At 43.1% G+C, this 19,139-nt stretch overlaps 1 protein-coding gene across 2 annotated transcripts in view; it reads left to right on the top strand.

Annotated features, from left to right (window-relative positions):
- Positions 1–19,139, top strand: part of STARD8 (StAR related lipid transfer domain containing 8) — a 160,649-nt gene that overhangs the window by 43,187 nt on the left and 98,323 nt on the right. The gene's annotated exons all lie outside the window — the stretch shown is intronic.

Raw genomic sequence — 19,139 nt, 5'->3', positions numbered from 1 at the left:
TTAACAAATAGAGAAAGTGATCTCTTCTGTTCTATCAGCAGGGGGCAATCACGTAAAGAATGGGGAGGTCAATGTGCTAACAGGGTCACTTGACCCCGGGGCAGAGCGGCGTCCATCTGATCCCCACTGACTCCCCCCCCCCCCCCCCCCGCCGTCTCCGGCTCACAAGTGCTGTTAAGTCTTCAAATTCACAGGTCAGGAGAGTTAAAGCCTCCCTATTGTCATCCCACAAATAAAGGCCCTGGGTCCTTTATTAGATGGGGCCCCAAGTCCTTCATTAGTGGGGCCCTGGGTCCTTTATTAGATGGGGCCCTAAATCCTTCATTAGATGGGGCCCTGAGTCCTTCATTAGATGGGGCCCTGAGTCCTTCATTAGTGGGGCCCTGGGTCCTTTATTAGATGGGGCCCTGGGTCCTTCATTAGATGGGGCCCTGAGTCCTATATTAGTGGGGCCCTGGGTCCTTTATTAGATGGGGCCCTGAGTCCTTCATTAGTGGGGCCCTGGGTCCTTTATTAGATGGGGCCCTGAGTCCTTCATTAGTGGGGCCCTGGGTCCTTCATTAATGGGGCCCTGGGTCCTTTATTAGATGGGGCCCTGGGTCCTTCATTAGTGGGGCCCTGGGTCCTTTATTAGTGGGGCCCTGGGTCCTTTATTAGTGGGGCCCTGAGTCCTTCATTAGTGGGGCCCTGGGTCCTTTATTAGATGGGGCCCTGGGTCCTTCATTAGTGGGGCCCTGGGTCCTTCATTAATGGGGCCCTGGGTCCTTTATTAGATGGGGCCCTGGGTCCTTTATTAGATGGGGCCCTGGGTCCTTTATTAGATGGGGCCCTGGGTCCTTCATTAGTGAGGCCCTGGGTCCTTTATTAGTGGGGCCCTGGGTCCTTCATTCGTGGGGCCTGGGGTCCTGCATTGGTGGGGCCCAGGGTCCTTCATTGGTGGGGTCCTGGATCCTTAATTGGTGGGAACCTCGGTCCTTCATTTGTGAGGCCCTGGGTCCTTCATTGGTGGGGCCCCGAATCCTTCATTGGTGGGGCCCCCCGGTCCTTCATTGGTGGGGCCCTGGGACCTTCATTGGTGGGGCCCTGGGTCCTTCATTTGTAGCGGGCGGGTTTTGTATCGGGTGGGGTTTGTAGTGGGTGGGATTTGTAGCGGTGGGATTTGTAGCGGGTGGGATTTGTAGCGGGTGGGATTTGTAGCGGGTGGAGTTTGTAGCGGGCGGGGTTTGTAGCGGGTGGGGTGTGTAGCGGGTGGGGTTTGTAGCGGGTGGGATTTGCAGCGGGTGGGGTTTGTAGCGGGTGGGGTTTGTAGCGGGTGGGGTTTGTAGCGGGTGGGGTGTGTAGCGGGTGGGGTTTGTAGCGGGTGGGTTGTGTAGCGGGTGGGGTTTGTAGCGGGTGGGATTTGTAGCGGTGGGGTTTGTAGCGGGTATGGTTTGTAGCGGGTGGGGTTTGTAGCGGGTGGGATTTGTAGCGGGTGGGGTTTGTAGCGGGTGGGGTTTGTAGCGGGTGGGGTTTGTAGCAGGTGGGGTTTGTAGCGGGTGGGATTTGTAGCGGGTGTGGTTGTAGCGGGTGGGGTTGTAGCGGGTGGGGTTTGTAGTGGGTGGGGTTTGTAGCGGGCGGGATTTGTAGAGGGTGTGGTTTGTAGCGGGTGTGGTTTGCAGCGGGCGGGGTTTGTAGCGGGTGGGATTTGTAGCGGGTGGGGTTTGTAGCGGGTGGGGTTTGTAGCGGGTGGGATTTGTAGTGGGTGTGGTTGTAGTGGGTGGGGTTTGTAGCGGGTGGGGCTCGTAGCGGGTGGGGTTTGTAGCGGGTGGGATTTGTAGCGGGTGGGGTTTGTAGCGGGTGGGGTTTGTAGCGGGTGCGATTTGTAGTGGGTGTGGTTGTAGTGGGTGGGGTTTGTAGCGGGTGGGGTTTGTAGCGGGTGGGGTTTGTAGCGGGCGGGATTTGTAGTGGGTGTGGTTGTAGTGGGTGGGATTTGTAGTGGGTGTGGTTGTAGTGGGTGGGGTTTGTAGCGGGTGGGATTTGTAGCGGGTGGGGTTTGTAGTGGGTGGGGTTTGTAGCGGGCGGGATTTGTAGTGGGTGTGGTTTGTAGCGGGCGGGGTTTGTAGCGGGTGGGGTTTGTAGCGGGTGGGGGTTGTAGCGGGTGGGGTTTGTAGCGGGTGGGGCTTGTAGCGGGTGGGGTTTGTAGCGGGTGGGGTGTGTAGCGGGTGGGATTTGTAGCGGGTGGGGGTTGTAGCGGGTGGGGTTTGTAGCGGGTGGGGCTTGTAGCGGGTGGGGTTTGCAGCGGGTGGGGATTGTAGCGGGTGGGGTTTGTAGCGGGTGGGGTTTGTAGCGGGTGGGGTTTGTAGCGGGTGGGATTTGTAGCGGGTGGGGTTTGTAGCGGGTGGGATTTGTAGCGGGTGGGGTTTGTAGCGGGTGGGATTTGTAGCGGGTGGGGTGTGTAGCGGGTGGGGTGTGTAGCGGGTGGGGTGTGTAGCGGGTGGGATTTGTAGCGGGTGGGGTTTGTAGCGGGTGGGATTTGTAGCGGGTGGGGTTTGTAGCGGGTGGGGTGTGTAGCGGGTGGGATTTGTAGCGGGTGGGGTGTGTAGCGGGTGGGGATTGTAGCGGGTGGGGTGTGTAGCGGGCGGGGTGTGTAGCAGGCGGGGTGTGTAGCGGGTGGGATTTGTAGCGGGCGGGGTTTGTAGCGGGTGGGGTGTGTAGCGGGCGGGGTGTGTAGCAGGCGGGGTGTGTAGCGGGTGGGATTTGTAGCGGGTGGGGTTTGTAGCGGGTGGGATTTGTAGCGGGTGGGGTTTGTAGCGGGTGGAGTTTGTAGCGGGTACGTTTTGTAGCGGGCGGGGTTTGTAGTGGGCGGGGTTTGTAGTGGGTGTGGTTTGTAGCGGGTGGGGTTTGTAGCGGGTGGGGTTTTTTAGTGGGTGGGGTTTGTGACCTTTTGGCTTCAACAGTAAAAAATAAAAAATTGTCCGCCTGCGTTCTTCCCCCCTCCATCTTTCGGATGACTTCTTTTCAATGCCGCCCCCCCCCCCTGACAATGGACGCCGTCCTCACAGTGAAAGTCGTGAATGTCTCGGCCATGAATTGCGCGGCGGCGGCGTTACGATCTCTGGTAGTAATCAGGAATCCCATAAAACCCGGGAAGCATCCTATAAAGATTCCTGCGCTCCTTGTTCCCAGCCTCCCTCCGAGTCTCCGGGAATTCCTGGTATGTGGAGTCCGGATCCGGCCCGGGTTCGGGGGGGGCTTGTGCCTTTTGTTCTCACTGCTGCCCCCCGGAGGAGGTAAATGTTAACGAGTGTGAGAATAAAGGACGAACGTAAGAGAAGAGACCATGAATAGAGCGGGCCGTGGCGGGGCCCCCATGGGTACAGTATGTGGGAACTGAGAAGAAATGATTGGTGGGGGCCCCTCACCAGATAGAGGGAATGGGACACATTGGCCCCCATGATCTCCTATTGTGCTCCTTCATATGGTCATCACTGGGTTTCTGTGCTTCTCTATGAAATACACGCAGATCATGGCTGATGGGAGGGGCCAGCAGGGGGCTGTACATAGTTTCCAGAACTCATCACCGCACCCTGCCTGCTCTCAGGAGCCCTCGGTCCTAATGCAAGCAGTGGGAGGAGTTATGCAAATATCAACATGTCTTAATCGATGGATGTCAATCTGGAGGAGTGGGAGTTCCCAAGCAGGCTATGTTTGCATAGGTAACGCCCACATGTGATTCTGAGCCCCCCCATGATTGAAATATTTAAAATCCAATGAATGAAAAGGGCGGGACCAGAGACAGTCAGACTGGGGAGGAAAGGGCTAGATGATGCTGAACGTCCTTTAGCCAGGAAGCAAGGCGGGGCTGATTGCTTCAGCTTCTAATGCACATTGTGAGAAGCTTTGGCGCCGTCATTCACACATTGGTTGCTATGCCTCCCTCATACACACATCGGTGGCTATGCCACCGTCATACAGCTGTTGCTATGCCGCTATCATGCACACATTGGTTGCTATGCCTCCCTCATACACACATTGGTTTCTATGCTTCCCTCATCAGTTGCTATGCTGCCCTCATACACACATTGGTTGCTATGCTGCTGTCATACACACATTGGTTGCTATGCCGCTGTCATACACACATTGGTTGCTATGCTGCTGTCATACACACATTGGTTGCTATGCCGCTGTCATACACACATTGGTTGCTATGCCGCTGTCATACACACATTGGTTGCTATGCCGCTGTCATACACACATTGGTTGCTATGCCGCTGTTATACACACATTGGTTGCTATGCTGCTGTCATACACACATTGGTTGCTATGCCGCTGTCATACACACATTGGTTGCTATGCCGCTGTCATACACACATTGGTTGCTATGCCGCTGTCATACACACATCGGTTGCTATGCCGCTGTCATCCAGTGGTTGTTATGCCACCCTCATACACACATCGGTTGCTATGCCGCCCCCATACACTGACCGGTTTCTATGCCGCTGTCATACACACATCGGTTGCTATGCCGCCGTCATCCAGTGGTTGTTATGCCACCCTCATACACACATTGGTTGCTATGCCACCCTCATACACACATTGGTTGCTATGCTGCTGTCATACACACATTGGTTGCTATGCTGCTGTCATACACACATTGGTTGCTATGCCGCTGTCATACACACATTGGTTGCTATGCTGCTGTCATACACACATTGGTTGCTATGCTGCTGTCATACACACATTGGTTGCTATGCCGCTGTCATACACACATTGGTTGCTATGCCGCTGTCATACACACATTGGTTGCTATGCCGCTGTCATACACACATTGGTTGTTATGCCGCTGTCATACACACATCGGTTGCTATGCCGCTGTCATACACACATCGGTTGCTATGCCGCTGTCATCCAGTGGTTGTTATGCCACCCTCATACACACATCGGTTGCTATGCCGCCCCCATACACTGACCGGTTTCTATGCCGCTGTCATACACACATCGGTTGCTATGCCGCCGTCATCCAGTGGTTGTTATGCCACCCTCATACACACATTGGTTGCTATGCCGCCGTCATCCAGTGGTTGTTATGCCACCCTCATACACACATTGGTTGCTATGCTGCTGTCATACACACATTGGTTGCTATGCTGCTGTCATACACACATTGGTTGCTATGCCGCTGTCATACACACATTGGTTGCTATGCCGCTGTCATACACACATCGGTTGCTATGCCGCTGTCATACACACATCGGTTGCTATGCTGCTGTCATACACACATTGGTTGCTATGCCGCTGTCATACACACATTGGTTGCTATGCCGCTGTCATACACACATTGGTTGCTATGCCGCTGTCATACACACATTGGTTGCTATGCCGCTGTCATACACACATTGGTTGTTATGCCGCTGTCATACACACATCGGTTGCTATGCCGCTGTCATACACACATCGGTTGCTATGCCGCTGTCATCCAGTGGTTGTTATGCCACCCTCATACACACATCGGTTGCTATGCCGCCCCCATACACTGACCGGTTACTATGCCGCTGTCATACACACATTGGTTGCTATGCCGCCGTCATACACACATCGGTTGCTATGCCGCCGTCATCCAGTGGTTGTTATGCCGCCCTCATACACACATCGGTTGCTATGCCGCCGTCATCCAGTGGTTGCTATGCCGCCCTCATACACACATCTGTTGCTATGCCGCCCTCATACACACATCGGTTGCTATGCCGCCCTCATACACACATCGGTTGCTATGCCGCCCTCATACACACATCGGTTGCTATGCCGCCCTCATACACACATCGGTTGCTATGCCGCCCTCATACACACATTGATTACATTGTAACTAATTATAAAACAATTATTAGAAGGGGCGGTCCAGCCGACTCCGGAGGACACCTGTCCCCAGATAAAGACGTTCGGCCGCCATCCGCAGAAGGTTATTGGAGCCGCTTGGCACACGCAACTGCGATTAATATGTGACTCATTAACTGCGATACCCAGAGCGCGCGATCCCCCTCCCCCGCCAACGCAACATTCCCAACTGTATACTGACAGATCCCTGGGGCTGGAAATATAGATTGTCAGCTCCGTGTGGCTCCGGGTTTATTTAAATAATTGAACTGAAAAATGATCATAATAATAATAATAATAATAATAATAATAATAATACCTTTAAATAGAATTAAAAAAAAAACATTAAAATGATAATACATTTAAAAAAAATAAGATATTTAATAATAATAACAATAATAATAATACATTTAAATATAATAATAACAAAATTCTAATGATGATGATGATAATAATAATAATAATAATAATAATAATAATAATAATAATAATAATAATAAATCCAAAAAATAATAATAAAATATTTGATAATAATAATAATACATTTAAATATAATAATAAAAAAATTCAAATGATGATGATAATAATAATAATAATAATAATAATAATAATAATAATAATAATAATAATAATATATACAAAAAATAATAATAACATATTTGATAATAATAATAATAATAATAATAATAATAATAATAATAATAATACATTTTAAATATAATTTAAAAAAAAAACATTAAAATGATAATACATTTAAAAAAAATAAGATATTTAATAATAATAACAATAATAATACATTTAAATATAATAATAACAAAATTCAAATGATGATAATAATAATAATAATAATAATAATGAATACAAAAAATAATAATAAAATATTTGATAATAATAATAATACATTTAAATATAATAACAAAATTCAAATGATGATAATAATAATAATAATAATAATAATAATAATAATAAATACAAACAATAATAATAAAATATTTGATAATAATAATAATACATTTAAATATAATAATAACAAAATTCAAATGATGATAATAATAATAATAATAAATACAAACAATAATAATAAAATATTTGATAATAATAATAATAATAATAATAATAATACATTTAAATATAACAATAACAAAATTCAAATGATGATAATAATAATAATAATAATAATAATAATACATACATACAAAAAATAATAATAAAATATTTGATAATTATAATAATAATAATACATTTAAATATAATAATAACAAAATTCAAATGATAATAATAATACATACAAAAAAGAATAATACAATATTTGATAATAATAATAATAATAATAATAATAATAATAATACATTTAAATATAATAATAATAACAAATAATTAAAATGATAAAAACACTATTAAAAAAAAATAATATAACATTTATTAATAATAATACTTGAGGTGATTGTAGCCGTACTTGATGAGTACTGCTCGGACCTTGACGAAGGGGGACACACCCCAAAAGCTCGTCCATGAAAAATTATATGTTAGTGCAGATAAAAAAAGTATCATGAACAGTACTCAATTTTCTCATTAATAATAATAATAATAATAATAATACATTTAAATATAATCAATTAAAATAATAAAAATTATACATTTAATAATAATATTAATAATAATATTAAACATAATAATCATATTAAACAATTAAAATAATACCAAAATTAATAAATTTAATAATACTAACAAAAATACATTTAAATATAATATTATTATTATTATTATTATTATTATTATTATTATTAATAACAGCTGATAGGTTAATTGGCTTCTGTCTAAAATTGGCCCTAGTATATGAATGTGAGTTAGGGGACCTTAGATTGTAAGCTCCTTGAGGGTAGGGACTGATGTGAATGTACAATGTATATGTAAAGCGCTTCGCAAATTGGCAACGATATATAAGTATCTAAATAATAATAATAATAATAATAACAAATTATAATAAGTTGATTTAAAATAATAATACATTTAAATATAATAGTAATAAAAAATTATAATAAGATGAAATACATTTAAAAAAAAATACATTTAAATATAATAATAACATTTTTAAATAACAATAATACATATAATATTATTATGAAGAAGAATAGATTTAAATATAATAATAATTATAATAATAATAATAATAATAATAATAATAATAATAATAACAAATTATAATAAGATGAAATACATTTAAAATAATAATGATAATAGTAATAACAAATTATAATACGATGAAATATATTTAAAATAAATAATACATTTAAATATAATAATAATAAAAAATGTAAATAACAATAATACATATAATATTATTATGAAGAAGAATATATTTAAATATAATAATAATAATAATAATAATAATAACAAATTATAATAAGATGAAATACCTTTAAAATAATTATACATTTAAATATAATAATAATAGTAATAACACATTATAATAAGATAAAATACATTTAAAATAAATAATACATTTAAATATAATAATAATAGTAATAAAAAATTTAAATAGCAATAATACATATAATATTATTATGAAGAAGAATATAAAGAAGAATACATTTAAATATAATAATAATAATAATAATAATAATAAACAATTAAAATAATAATAATGATACATTTAAATATAATAATTATTGTAATAATAATAAACATTAATAATGTTTTTTTTTAATTATGATGATGATCATATTTAAATGCATTAATATTTATTAAATCATATTCATTGTAATTTTTATTTATTTAATATGTATTATTATTAAAAAAATTTCATTTCAAATTATTATTATTGTTATTATATTAACACCAATGTGTTTAATGTAAACACTGATGACTCTTAGGGATAGTGGAGCGGGGGGGGGGGGGGACTGTGTGGGGGTGCACCGTATGTAGCGGGGAAGTTACACAGAACTCTGGCGCCTCCGTCAGTAGAAAGGTGACACTGTATCCGGTGTAGATCTGTAACAGATCCTTGGTGATAGTCACTCCAAGAGTGGGAGACAGGAAACCCCCCCCCATGTGCGCAGGGGGGGGGGGGTTGGTTTTTAACCCTTGCAGTTCGTATGTTTTTATTTCGGTCAACAAGAAGTACTTTTTAGTTTGCCTTTTTAATTTGCAGCGCTATTCATGAAATTACATGTACTTTAGTTGGGGGGGCAACATCGAATGCTACTTCATTCATACAGAATAGTAAATCAGTAAAATGCTGCATTATGGCCACTAGATGGCACTGATGAGGCCTGTCCTATACAACAAAACTATTTAAAGTAATAACATTGGTGATCAGTGAGAAGAATGTTCCTTACATTGGTGATCAGTGGGAAGAATGTTCCTTACATTGGTGATCAGTGAGAAGAATGCTCCTTACATTGGTGATCAGTGAGAAGAATGTTCCTTACATTGGTGATCAGTGAGAAGAATGCTCCTTACATTGGTGATCAGTGAAAAGAATGTTCCTTACATTGGTGATCAGTGAGAAGAATGTCCCTTACATTGGTGATCAGTGAGAAGAATGTCCCTTACATTGGTGATCAGTGAGAAGAATGTTCCTTACATTGGTGATCAGTGAGAAGAATGTTCCTTACATTGGTGATCAGTGAGAAGAATGTCCCTTACATTGGTGATCAGTGAGAAGAATGTCCCTTACATTGGTGATCAGTGAGAAGAATGTCCCTTACATTGGTGATCAGTGGGAAGAATGTCCCTTACATTGGTGATCAGTGAGAAGAATGTTCCTTACATTGGTGATCAGTGGGAAGAATGTTCCTTACATTGGTGATCAGTGAGAAGAATGTCCCTTACATTGGTGATCAGTGAGAAGAATGTTCCTTACATTGGTGATCAGTGGGAAGAATGTCTCTTACATTGGTGATCAGTGAGAAGAATGTTCCTTACATTGGTGATCAGTGAGAAGAATGTCCCTTACATTGGTGATCAGTGAGAAGAATGTTCCTTACATTGGTGATCAGTGGGAAGAATGCTCCTTACATTGGTGATCAGTGAGAAGAATGCTCCTTACATTGGTGATCAGTGGGAAGAATGCTCCTTACATTGGCGATCAGTGAGAAGAATGTCCCTTACATTGGTGATCAGTGGGAAGAATGCTCCTTACATTGGTGATCAGTGAGAAGAATGTCCCTTACATTGGTGATCAGTGGGAAGAATGTTCCTTACATTGGTGATCAGTGAGAAGAATGTCCCTTACATTGGTGATCAGTGTGAAGAATGTCCCTTACATTGGTGATCAGTGGGAAGAATGTCCCTTACATTGGTGATCAGTGAGAAGAATGTCCCTTACATTGGTGATCAGTGGGAAGAATGTCCCTTACATTGGTGATCAGTGGGAAGAATGTCCCTTACATTGGTGATCAGTGGGAAGAATGTCCCTTACATTGGTGATCAGTGGGAAGAATGTCCCTTACATTGGTGATCAGTGGGAAGAATGTCCCTTACATTGGTGATCAGTGGGAAGAATGTCCCTTACATTGGTGATCAGTGAGAAGAATGTTCCTTACATTGGTGATCAGTGAGAAGAATGTCCCTTACATTGGTGATCAGTGAGAAGAATGTTCCTTACATTGGTGATCAGTGAGAAGAATGTCCCTTACATTGGTGATCAGTGAGAAGAATGTTCCTTACATTGGTGATCAGTGGGAAGAATGTTCCTTACATTGGTGATCAGTGGGAAGAATGTCCCTTACATTGGTGATCAGTGGGAAGAATGTCCCTTACATTGGTGATCAGTGAGAAGAATGTCCCTTACATTGGTGATCAGTGAGAAGAATGTCCCTTACATTGGTGATCAGTGGGAAGAATGTTCCTTACATTGGTGATCAGTGAGAAGAATGTCCCTTACATTGGTGATCAGTGGGAAGAATGTTCCTTACATTGGTGATCAGTGAGAAGAATGTCCGTTACATTGGTGATCAGTGGGAAGAATGTCCCTTACATTGGTGATCAGTGGGAAGAATGTTCCTTACATTGGTGATCAGTGAGAAGAATGTCCCTTACATTGGTGATCAGTGGGAAGAATGTTCCTTACATTGGTGATCAGTGAGAAGAATGTCCCTTACATTGGTGATCAGTGGGAAGAATGTCCCTTACATTGGTGATCAGTGAGAAGAATGTCCCTTACATTGGTGATCAGTGAGAAGAATTTCCCTTACATTGGTGATCAGTGAGAAGAATGTCCCTTACATTGGTGATCAGTGAGAAGAATGTCCCTTACATTGGTGATCAGTGAGAAGAATGTTCCTTACATTGGTGATCAGTGGGAAGAATGCTCCTTACATTGGTGATCAGTGGGAAGAATGCTCCTTACATTGGCGATCAGTGAGAAGAATGTCCCTTACATTGGTGATCAGTGAGAAGAATGTCCCTTACATTGGTGATCAGTGGGAAGAATGTTCCTTACATTGGTGATCAGTGAGAAGAATGTCCCTTACATTGGTGATCAGTGAGAAGAATGTCCCTTACATTGGTGATCAGTGAGAAGAATGTTCCTTACATTGGTGATCAGTGGGAAGAATGTTCCTTACATTGGTGATCAGTGAGAAGAATGTCCCTTACATTGGTGATCAGTGAGAAGAATGTCCCTTACATTGGTGATCAGTGAGAAGAATGTTCCTTACATTGGTGATCAGTGGGAAGAATGCTCCTTACATTGGTGATCAGTGGGAAGAATGCTCCTTACATTGGCGATCAGTGAGAAGAATGTCCCTTACATTGGTGATCAGTGGGAAGAATGCTCCTTACATTGGTGATCAGTGAGAAGAATGTCCCTTACATTGGTGATCAGTGGGAAGAATGTTCCTTACATTGGTGATCAGTGAGAAGAATGTCCCTTACATTGGTGATCAGTGTGAAGAATGTCCCTTACATTGGTGATCAGTGGGAAGAATGTCCCTTACATTGGTGATCAGTGAGAAGAATGTCCCTTACATTGGTGATCAGTGGGAAGAATGTCCCTTACATTGGTGATCAGTGGGAAGAATGTCCCTTACATTGGTGATCAGTGGGAAGAATGTCCCTTACATTGGTGATCAGTGGGAAGAATGTCCCTTACATTGGTGATCAGTGGGAAGAATGTTCCTTACATTGGTGATCAGTGGGAAGAATGTCCCTTACATTGGTGATCAGTGGGAAGAATGTCCCTTACATTGGTGATCAGTGGGAAGAATGTCCCTTACATTGGTGATCAGTGGGAAGAATGTCCCTTACATTGGTGATCAGTGAGAAGAATGTTCCTTACATTGGTGATCAGTGAGAAGAATGTCCCTTACATTGGTGATCAGTGAGAAGAATGTTCCTTACATTGGTGATCAGTGAGAAGAATGTCCCTTACATTGGTGATCAGTGAGAAGAATGTCCCTTACATTGGTGATCAGTGGGAAGAATGTTCCTTACATTGGTGATCAGTGGGAAGAATGTCCCTTACATTGGTGATCAGTGGGAAGAATGTCCCTTACATTGGTGATCAGTGAGAAGAATGTCCCTTACATTGGTGATCAGTGAGAAGAATGTCCCTTACATTGGTGATCAGTGGGAAGAATGTTCCTTACATTGGTGATCAGTGAGAAGAATGTCCCTTACATTGGTGATCAGTGGGAAGAATGTTCCTTACATTGGTGATCAGTGAGAAGAATGTCCGTTACATTGGTGATCAGTGGGAAGAATGTCCCTTACATTGGTGATCAGTGGGAAGAATGTTCCTTACATTGGTGATCAGTGAGAAGAATGTCCCTTACATTGGTGATCAGTGAGAAGAATGTCCCTTACATTGGTGATCAGTGAGAAGAATGTCCGTTACATTGGTGATCAGTGAGAAGAATGTTCCTTACATTGGTGATCAGTGAGAAGAATGTCCCTTACATTGGTGATCAGTGAGAAGAATGTCCCTTACATTGGTGATCAGTGAGAAGAATGTCCCTTACATTGGTGATCAGTGGGAAGAATGTTCCTTACATTGGTGATCAGTGGGAAGAATGTCCCTTACATTGGTGATCAGTGGGAAGAATGTCCCCTTACATTGGTGATCAGTGGGAAGAATGTCCCTTACATTGGTGATTAGTGAGAAGAATGTCCCTTACATTGGTGATCAGTGGGAAGAATGTCCCTTACATTGGTGATCAGTGGGAAGAATGTTCCTTACATTGGTGATCAGTGGGAAGAATGTCCCTTACATTGGTGATCAGTGAGAAGAATGTTCCTTACATTGGTGATCAGTGAGAAGAATGTTCCTTACATTGGTGATCAGTGGGAAGAATGTTCCTTACATTGGTGATCAGTGGGAAGAATGTTCCTTACATTGGTGATCAGTGAGAAGAATGTTCCTTACATTGGTGATCAGTGGGAAGAATGTCCCTTACATTGGTGATCAGAGGGAAGAATGTCCCTTACATTGGTGATCAGTGAGAAGAATGTTCCTTACATTGGTGATCAGTGAGAAGAATGTTCCTTACATTGGTGATCAGTGAGAAGAATGTTCCTTACATTGGTGATCAGTGGGAAGAATGTTCCTTACATTGGTGATCAGTGGGAAGAATGTTCCTTACATTGGTGATCAGAGGGAAGAATGTCCCTTACATTGGTGATCAGTGAGAAGAATGTTCCTTACATTGGTGATCAGTGAGAAGAATGTTCCTTACATTGGTGATCAGTGAGAAGAATGTTCCTTACATTGGTGATCAGTGGGAAGAATGTTCCTTACATTGGTGATCAGTGGGAAGAATGTTCCTTACATTGGTGATCAGTGGGAAGAATGTTCCTTACATTGGTGATCAGTGGGAAGAATGTTCCTTACATCGGTGATCAGTGGGAACGTCTCGCAGCCTCTGGAGCTCCTCGGAATCCCGGTGATGAAAGACTCACCTCGGAGGAGATAACATTTCATAATAAAGTGATGTTCTTCCCGGGGAAGGAAATATTTCGGTTGCATTTGATTTCTATACTTTTGCAACAAACCTCAGGAATTCTTTTGGCTCCTTCTGGTTGGATGAGGGCCAGAGTTGGGGCCACACACTGGAACGCTCGTTGGCTTTTCGCATCTCTTGGAAGGATTTTTATTTGTAGAATGTTACTTGTAGCTTCTAATTAAAGGGGTTGTAAAGGTTTGTTTTTTATTTTCTAGTTAGGTTCCTTTAAGCGCGTGCATTGTGGGTTCACTTACTTTTTCCTTCCATTTCCCTTCTAAATGTTTTTTTTTCTTTGTCTGAATTTCTCACTTCCTGTTCCTCCTCAGTGAGCTTGCCCCCATCATCCGAGCCGTTCTGGCTGGGGGTTTAGTCCGCGTGCTCGCCCCCCTCCCTTGGGACTACACAGCGACTCCTCGCAGGACCAGCCAATTTAAAGGGGACGTATATATAAATACGCCCATTTGCGCAGCCGTGCCATTCTGTCGACGTAAAAAGTTGTGCGGCGGTCGGCAAGCGGTTAAAGGAACCTATTTAGAAAATAAAAAAGGAACCTTTACAATCCATTTTAAGAGAATCAAACCAATAACTAATCAATATATCCAGAGTTATAAGGAATATGTGATCTGTGAATTACTAAAAAGTGCCAGGTTGTATCCTCATCACATTTATCACCTTAATTATCTAGATGAGCAATTCTCAACGAGGGTTAGGTGGAACCCTAGGGTTCCTTAAGAGGTTGCTAGGGGTTCCTTGAGTTGTTGCTAATTGACCTTCTATCCAATGGTGTCTGCATAGTTTAAGGTTCATGACCTCTTTATTAGGTTCCTTGAGTTGTTGCTAATTGACCTCAGACCTGATGGTGGCTGCATAGTTCCAGGTCCAACATCTCTTGGTTGGGTTCCTTGAGTTGTTGATAGTTGACCTCCTATCTGATTGGTGCCTGCATAGTTCCAGGTCCAACATCTCTTGGTTGGGTTCCTTGAGTTGTTGATAGTTGACCTCCTATCTGATTGGTGCCTGCATAGTTCCAGGTCCAACAACTCTTGGTTGGGTTATTGAGTTGTTGCTAATTGACCTCCTATCTGATGATGCCTGCATATTTCCAGGTCCAACATCTCTTGGTTGGGCTCCTTGAGTTGTTGCTAGTTGACCTTCTTTCCGATGGTGCCTGCATAGTTCCAGATCCAACACCACTTGGGTTCCTTGAGTTGTTGCTAGTTGACCTCCTATCTGATTGGTGCCTGCATATTTCCAGGTCCAGAATCTCTTGGTTGGATTCCTTGAGTTGTTGCTAGTTGACCTCCTATCCGATAGTGCCTGCATAGTTCCAGATCCAACACCACTTGGGTTCCTTGAGTTGTTGCTAGTTGACCTCCTATCCGATGGTGCCTGCATAGTTCCAGATCCAACACCACTTCGTTGGGTTCCTTGAGTTGTTGCTAGTTGACCTCCTATCTGATGATGCCTGCATATTTCCAGGTCCAACATCTCTTGGTTGGGCTCCTTGAGTTGTTGCTAGTTGACATTATTTCCGATGGTGCCTGCATAGTTCCAGATCCAATACCACTTGGTTGGGTTCCTTGAGTTGTTGCTAGTTGACCTCCTATCTGATTGTGCCTGCATATTTCCAGGTCCAACATCTCTTGGTTGAGTTGTTGCTATTTGACCGCCTATCCAGTGGTGTCTGCATAGTTTAAGGTTATTATAGGTTCCTTGAGTTGTTGCTAATGGACGTCAGACCTGATGGTGGCTGCATAGTTCCAGGTCCAATATATCTTGGTTGGGTTCCTTGAGTTGTTGCTAATTGACCTCCTATCTCATAGTGCCTTCATAGTTCCAGGTCCAACACCACTTGGTAGAGCTATCAGCATGACTCACAGGGGTGGCAATCTGACCAGTGGAGGAACATTCTTTCCACTGATCACCAATGTAAGAGGGCATTTTCCCAATGAGCGCCAATTCACTAGTCTTAGGAGGGGAGACCCGAGACCTGAAAATTATTTCAAGGGTTCCCCTGGGGTAAAACAGTTGAGAAAGGCTAATATAGATCAAAAACTGATCACGGTAATATCCATTGCTGAAATGGAACTGCTCAAAATAAAACCAACAAATAGGAAGGCAGCAGCCTCTAACCTCTGATATTCCAGCGCAGGTTTCTTTACACTTACTTAAATAGGGATTAATGGAATTTTGGATTTGTACTCTCCATCCTTGACCATGGAAGGCCAACTCTCAATTCTAGGCCATGGGGGGGCCATCTCCTTATCGTTGACCATGGAGGGCCAACAGTCCTTGTTTGACTATGGAGGGCCAACACTCCTTCATTGACTATGGAGAGCCAACTTCCCATCGTTGACCATGGAGGGCCAACTCCTCATCGTTGACCATGGAGGTCCAACTCCCCATTGTTGACCATGGAGGTCCAACTCCCCATTGTTGACCATGGAGGTCCAACTCCCCATCGTTGACCATGGAGGTCCAACTCCCCATTGTTGACCATGGAGGTCCAACTCCCCATTGTTGACCATGGAGAGCCAACTTCCCATCATTGACCATGGAGGGCCAACTTCCCATCGTTGACCATGGAGGGCCAACTTCCCATCGTTGACCATGGATGGCCAACTTCCCATCGTTGGCCATGGAGGGCCAACTTCCCATCATTGACCATGGAGGGCCAACTTCCCATCGTTGACCATGGAGGGCCAACTCCATATTAATGCCCATGATTCTGGAATGGGATGTCCAACTCATTTAACTAAGATGTACACGTAGACCATTTAGAATGTTATAGCCCCATAGAAAACCAACTTTATTTTAATGGTTTTGGAATGGGACGTCCAACAAGCTCATATCGTTTATACCACTTATTTTGCTCATATAATTAGTAGGTTGTCTAAAATTTGACCTTTGACTGAAAAACACTGATTTCCGAGACAACTTTTATACATTGGAAGATGTTTCAGTAATTAGTCTACATTTTTACTTATGTAACAGCACTCTCGACACGGAGACCAGTAAGACGTGACGTGTGTAAGTCACCGCGTACAAACCTATGTGAAAATAAAACCGCCGCAAGGCAAGTTCATGAACTGAGTAGGAGCGCAAGAAAAGACTTTCAGAGGAAATGACTGTTTTCGTTTTCTGCAATGCCACATATTTCATTTGATTGATTCTGAGTTGCAGAAAAGAGAGAGCGGAGACGATGGAGCTAAACATGTAGAAGACCGTACATCTTTTCTGTAAGACATAAAAGCAGCCACTTCCTGAGCAAAGTCATGTGAAAGGGTTGTCCGCATACCCTTGTCCGTATAATATTGTCCGCATACCCTTGTCCACGTAACCCTTGTCTACGTACCCTTAACACATACCCTTGTCCACGTACCTTTGTCCGCGGACCCTTGTCCATGTACCCATTTACACATACCCTTGTCCACTTATCCTTGTCTAAGTACCCTTGACACATACCCTTGCCCACATACCCTTGTCCACATACTCTTGTCTGCATTCCATAGTCCGGGGAACTTTCCACGTAACCTTGTCTGCGTACCCTTGTCTGCATATCCTTGTCTATGTACCCTTGTCCACATACCCTTGTCCACATACTCTTGTCTGTGTTCCATAGTCCAGGGAACTTTCCACGTAACCTTGTCTGCGTACCCTTGTCTATGTACCCTTGTCTACGTACCCTTGTCCACATACTCTTGTCTCCGTTCCCTAGTCCGTGTATACTTGTCCACGTACCCTTGTCCACGTACCCTTGTCTACGTACCCTTGTCTACGTACCCTTGTCTGCGCACCCTTGTCTGTGTACTCTTGTCTACATAACCTTGTCCGTATACTTTTGTCCGCCAACCCCTGTCCACGTACCCTTGTCCACATACTCTTGTCCTCAAACCCTTGTCTATGTACCCTTGTCTACTTACCCATGTCCACATACTCTTGTCTGCGTTCCCTAGTCTGTGTATACTTGTCCCCGTACCCTTGTCCATGTACCCTTGTCCACGTACCCCTGTCCGCCTACCCTTGTCTACCTACGTACCCCTGTCCGCCTACCATTGTCCATGTACCCTTATCCACATACCCTTGTCCACGTACCCTTGTCTACATACCCAATATGTACCCTTGTCCATGTACCCTTGTCTACGTATCCTTGTCCGCGCACCCATGTCTGTGTACTCTTGTCTACATAACCTTGTCCGTATACTTTTGTCCGCCAACCCCTGTCCACGTACCCTTGTCCACATACTCTTGTCCTCAAACCCTTGTCTGCATAATCTTGTCCACATACCCCTGTCCACATACTCGTCTGCATAATCTTGTCCACATACCCTTATGCACATACCCTTGTCTACGTACCCTTGTTCACATAACATTGTCCACATAATATTGTCCACATACCCTTGTCTGCATAATCTTCTCCACACAATCTTGTCCACATACACGTATACATATACCCTTTTCTACGTACCCTTGTCCGCGCACCCTTGTCCGCGCACCCTTGTCTGCGTAGCTTTGTCCACATACCCTTGTCCCCGTACCCTTGTTCACTTACTCTTGTCTACATACCCTTGTCCGCATACTTTTGTCCGCCAACCCCTGTCTGCATAATCTTGTCCACATACCCCTGTCCACATACTCGTCTGCATAATCTTGTCCACATACCCTTGTCTACGTACCCTTTTCCACATAACATTGTCCACATACTCCTGTCCACATATTCTTTACTGCATAATCTTCTCCACATAATCTTGTCCACATACACTTATACATATACCCTTGTCTACGTACCCTTGTCTACGTACCCTTGTCCACATTCCCTTGTCCACATTCCCTTGTCCACATACTCTCGTCTGCAGAATTTTGTCTACGTACCCTTGGCCATATATTGTATTTAGAATAGATAATTGTTTACATGTCACATTCACAGATACTCTTTTGCAATCTAGCTATATACATAGATGTCCACGTACTTTGCTTCATCATCCGCTTTCCCTATACATTCCATCCTTGGTGTGCATAATAAAGGTCATAGAGTTTAATGTCAATATACAATTAAATGACACTCCCTCAGCCTCTCCCATATATGTGTGTGCATCACACTCCAATGTATATGAGACTCCGTCTGGTAATGTTCACCTTTTGTGATCAAGGGTCATTGAAGCCTAGATGTTCAGACCACATGTAGCAGCATAATTTAAAGTGGACCTTCACCCTCTCTGGGTACTTTAAATAGTGCCCCCCCTCCCCCCACACACACACACTTTCTAAAAAAAAAACAGATACTGAATTGTTTTTTGGTCCCCAAAATACATTTTCTGTGGGTCCCGGCCCCATACTTTCAGT

This window comes from Rana temporaria, chromosome 9 (assembly GCF_905171775.1).
Source record: "Rana temporaria chromosome 9, aRanTem1.1, whole genome shotgun sequence".
NCBI lineage: Eukaryota > Metazoa > Chordata > Amphibia > Anura > Ranidae > Rana > Rana temporaria.
Note: the sequence above shows the minus strand (reverse complement) of the source record. Positions and strands in the feature narration are given on the sequence as shown.